Source organism: Sarcophilus harrisii, chromosome 3, assembly GCF_902635505.1.
Source record: "Sarcophilus harrisii chromosome 3, mSarHar1.11, whole genome shotgun sequence".
Taxonomy (NCBI): Eukaryota; Metazoa; Chordata; class Mammalia; order Dasyuromorphia; family Dasyuridae; genus Sarcophilus; species Sarcophilus harrisii.
Window position 1 is genome coordinate 97,377,081 of NC_045428.1, and position 5,249 is coordinate 97,382,329.

The window sequence follows — 5,249 nt, forward strand, 5'->3', positions numbered from 1 at the left end:
TTGGACATGTATACTTATATTGTATTTAATTTATACTTTAACATATTTAACATGTGTTGGTCAACCTGCCATCTGAGGGAGGGGATGGGGGAAAGGAGGGGAAAAATTGAAACAAAAGGTTTGGCAATTGTCAATATTATAAAATTACCCATGCATATAACTTGTAAATAAAAAGCTATAATAAAAAAAAAAGTTTAACCACTACTACATTGTATATTAAGGAGGGGCTGTGGCTCATTTATCTCAGTGATTATTCTCTCATTGACTTGTGCTTTTCTCATAGTATACACTCAGTATACATAGTATACACTCAGTGGCTTTCTCCTACTTGTTCTTTTTATAAAACAGTATTTTTGTCTTAAATTAATAAATGCCCCAATTCAAGAGGGATTAGGTCAATAGAACTCCTGAAATAATATTTCAAAAAGCTTAATAAATTAAGATGGAGATGTGATCTCTTTCACACAGTATGTTCTTGGGCCCCATCCCTACCCCATGCCTCGAGGTGTGGTACCATCTCCAATCTCTTTTGAGAATTAAATTTGCCACTTCAAAATTCATTATGGATGATGACATTGCTTCTCTCCTTGTTGACAATTGCTCTGGATTGTGCAAAGAAAACTTTGAAGGAAACAATGCCCCTTGGTCTGTTTTCCGTTCCATTGTGGTGCATCAGGGTTTATGGTGAGTATTGTCCAGAAAGATAAGTATGTGGAGGATCAGATCCAGAGCAAGAGAGATAGTCTGACTATGAAGTATCCCATAGAATATGGTATTGTAACTAACTGGGATGACATAGAGAATATCTGGAATCATATTTCTATAACAAGCTCCGTGTGGCCCTTGATGGGCCCTTGTGTTGCTCATAGAAGTTCCCCATTCCCCAGAGCCAACAGACAAAAGATGACTTGGATTATGTTTAAGACTTTCAACACCCCAACCATATACATCACCATCCAGGCTGTTCAGTCCCAAGTCCCCCAAATCCCAAAGCCAACAGATAAAAAATGACTTGAATTACATTTGAGACTTTCAGCATCCCAGCAATGAACAGCACCATCCAGGCTATTCAGTCCCTGTATGCCTCTAGTAGTACCAGTGGTAATGTGATGGATTCTAGTGATGGTGTGACACACTGTTCCCATCTATGAAGGTTATGCCATGTATCTGTATCTGTATCATGGCTGGTCATGATCTGATAAACTATCTCATAAGGATCCTGACCAAGAGAAGGTTCAGGTGACAGGGGAATCATGCATGAGATAAGTAGAAACTGTTATGTCACTCTAGACTTCAAACAAGAGATGGCCACTGCTGCTTCAAGCTCTTGTCTGGAAAAAAAAAAAACTATGAGTTTCCTGATGGTCAGGTTATCACCATCAGCAACAAGAAATTTCAATAGCCAGAAATCCTTTTTCAACCATCCTTTTTATGTATGGAAGCCTGTAAAATTCATAAAACTACCTTCAATTCAATCATAAGATGGGATGCTCACATTCATAAGTACTGTTTTAGGCATTGCTGACAGGATTCAGTAGAAGAATATGGCCCTACTCTCAAGTACAATGAAAATCAAGACCATTGCCCTACCTGAATACAAATATTCCATCATTCCATCATCTCTTTCCACCTTCCGGCAGATGTAGATCAGCAAGCAGGAGTATGATGAAACTGGGTTTTCCATTGAACTACATATATGCTTCTAAATAAACAAGTTTTTGTTGGTTTTAGTTTTGGGTTTGGGTTTTTTTATCAAAGGTATAATATGATAATTCCTCCCCCACCAAAAAAGAGAGAGATGAGACTTGCATGGCTTTATTTTTGGGTTTGAGCTTCTTTGTTTGACACTTAATTCAACATTTAAAAACTGAAACTATGAAGGTTATGAACGTTCTATGTATATTAGAGGCAAAGATCCCTAAAGCTCTACAGTGTGTCTTCATGACTCTGATTGTACATTTGTTTTTTCCAAATATTATATAATGCATTGTTACAGAGAGTTATTTGCTTCCATGAAGGCTTTCCTACTCTATACATAGAGTAACATTGCTACTTAACAAAAATCCATATGTAGAGAGGGGGAGGAGGGAAGGTATTACTATTGATTTAAATGTAAATTATATAATTCTTTATTAAAATAATTTTTGTATCTTTTATGTTAATACTTCTCAGAATTTTTTTTAAATCATCCTTTAAATTCCCTCCCTGCTCCCAATATGAATGAAGACTTTAAAATCTCCCCATAAGTTTTGATATTGATGCTAGTACTTTGAGGAGAGTAGTAGCTTTACTTCTACTCTGATGTAAGACCAGTTCAAATAAAAGTGTACACATAAAAGAAAAAGAAATTAAGATGGAACAAAGTTTAGCATGGGTTGGGGAGTCCATATGAGATCACAGATAATACATCTAGATCAGGATACTTGGATTCTAATTCTAGATGTAAAATTAATTAAAAATATAATGCATTGGAAAGCATCTTAAGCTTTTGAGGGAAGGGGAGGAAGGAGGATTTTTATAAAGAGGACTTTTTAGTTATAAAATCAGAAGTTACATTGACATAAATTCCCCTTCTAGCTCTAAAATTCTTGGGTTTTATGATTCTCTGCTTTAGAAAAGAATGATAATATCACCTATGGCTAATATGTTCAATATAACCATTGGTTACAAACTTGATGCAACATCCAAAATAAACCATCATCCAATACAGTTCCATGTTCATATCAACACAGGCCCAAAAATTTTCATACAAGTAGGAGAAAGCCAATTTAATTCAGTGAGGGGAAACAACTGAGTGTATACTATGAGAAAAGCACAAGTCAATGAATAGAATTTTAATTCTTGTTTAGAGAGGAGGAAGAGGACACTTCAGTTTATTTCAACAGAGTAAAATATGCATAGGCAAATGCCTATGTTGTTATACATTTTGGAAAAAAAACTATTTAAGGATTTATTTGAAACCATAACAAAAATAATTAAACAAAAACAAAATACACAAACCCCATCCAAAGACAATGACAAGAAATGTGCTTAGGATCTCAATTAAACTAAAATGTTTCTAAACAAATAACTTTAATTTGTTGGGTGAAATCATGGCTAAAACTTTATACTTGGGAATATGAGTGAGTGAATCAGTGTATATGCATGCATGCATGAGAAAGAGAGACAGAGACAAGAGACAGAGAGAGACAGAGAGAGACAGGGACAGAGAAAGAGAGAGACAGAGAGACACACAGAAAGACAGAGGCAGATAGAGACAGAAACAGAGAGAGAGAGAGAGAGAGAGAGAAAGAGTTAATGGCAGATAAAAATCCCCTAGATACATATCAATATTTATTTTCAGACTTATATAATATTACTCAGATATACTCAGCTCCATTGAAACCATATTTTTAATATTTCAAAATTTGATGTATGAATTTTATTAACTCACTAAATTGTGAATGATACATTGACAGTCTTGTTCTCACTTATCATACCTTGTAATTTTTTTGTTTACTGACAAAGCATTCTATTTCTGCCAGTGTATTTGAATTGCTTTTCATCAACTGATCTGTTTATCCAAAGATGATCATACATCTTCTCTTTTCTAGTAGCAAAGCACTTCTATACCCCTTGGGTGTCTTATAAAAATTATAAATCCTCAATATATTCCCTCTATATTCATTTGTTATTATTTTCTGTTACTTTTCTTGATCCCACGAGAGTGAAAGAAATGGAAATATTAGACTAGGTTGTAGAGTCTAGGGCTGAGCATTTTTAGCCCCACTAGATGAGCTCAAAAATGACAGCAACATCTTCAGATCCTAGAGATTAGTGGGGAGGTCATACCCCTGGAGCCAAAAAAATTTTGCTTCTCTTTCAAAAATATAGTACTGCCTCTTAGATTGAAAGGATTTGGCAGTCAAAATCTCTGAGGTTTAATAATGATAATAATGATGATGATGATAACAATGATGATTTATATTTATATATTTTGATAAAAGTTTACAAAGCATTTCTCTCACAATACTCATATAGTTTAGGTAGTGCAAAATATTATTTACTTCATTTTACAAATAAGAAAGCTGAGACTCAGAGACCCATGGTCATATAGGTAAGCACAAACCCATGAGGAAGATAGGTCTATTTCAGCCTGGGGAAAAACAGTACTGACAAAGTGTGATATATTGAAAACCCCAAGAAAGAAAGACTATTCATTTATTCCTATTATAGATAATGCTTGTCCTAGGTTTTAGATAGATAATACTTATCATTCTAAGAAAAGCTCTATTCCTATATTTTTAAATGAATGGTTGTATATTATTTTAAAAATTGTTCTACATTTATTGATATGATTTTTGTTACTTTTTATTGTAATAGGCAATTATATTTATAAGTTTTCCTAATACTGAACCAGGCTTGCATTCCTGATATAAATTGAGCCTGGTAATAGTATATGATCTTTGTGATGTATTACTATAATGTTTGCTAGTATTTTATATACATTTTCTATTAATATTTATTAAGAAAATTGCTTTATGATTTTCTTTCTGTTTTTGTTCCCTTTAGATGTAAAAATCATACTTATGCCCTAGAAGGAACTTGATAGTGTTCCTTCTTTATATATATATATTTTCAAACAGTTTATATAACATTGAAATTAAGTATTCTTTAAATGTATAGAAGAATTTACTTGTAAATCTAAATATCCTTTTTATAATTTTATCTGTACAGCATTAAATGTGCAAATTATTTTGGCTGAGAAGGGTCAACTGAGGTTTTCCACTAGTATAGTTTAATACCTATTTCCTTCTGTAAGTTATTTAATGTGTCTTTAAGAATTTCAGTTCTATGCCATTTGATATTCACAGCACCACCCTGCCTTTACTGTGTTATTACTCTTAGGTTTATCAAATTTTGCAAAGGTTTATCTTTGAAATACAGTGCTATTTATTTCTGCAGTACTGAAGCTTCTTTCTTTTTTAAAAAAAAATCTATTACTTATTATTTTTAACATTTTTAAAAAAATTCAGTTCCAACTTCATCTTTTTCTCTGAGAAGACAATTTTTATATCAGTTTGATATCAGTTACACATGTGAAATTGGATAATTATATTGATCAGAATAGCCAGGTCTTTCATACTTCATCATAATTACAATATTGTTATTTCTGTGTACAGTATTCTTCTAATTCAGCTCATTTCATTTTGCATCTTGCATTTATTTTTTGCATGAAATTTGCATTTTGCATTAATTCTTGCATTCAT

The 5,249-nt window shown here is 32.8% G+C and overlaps 1 pseudogene; it reads left to right on the top strand.

Annotated features, from left to right (window-relative positions):
- Window positions 1-562: 562 nt before the first annotated feature.
- On the top strand, window positions 563-1,706 carry LOC100915072 (annotated as a pseudogene).
- The last annotated feature ends 3,543 nt before the right edge of the window (window positions 1,707-5,249 follow it).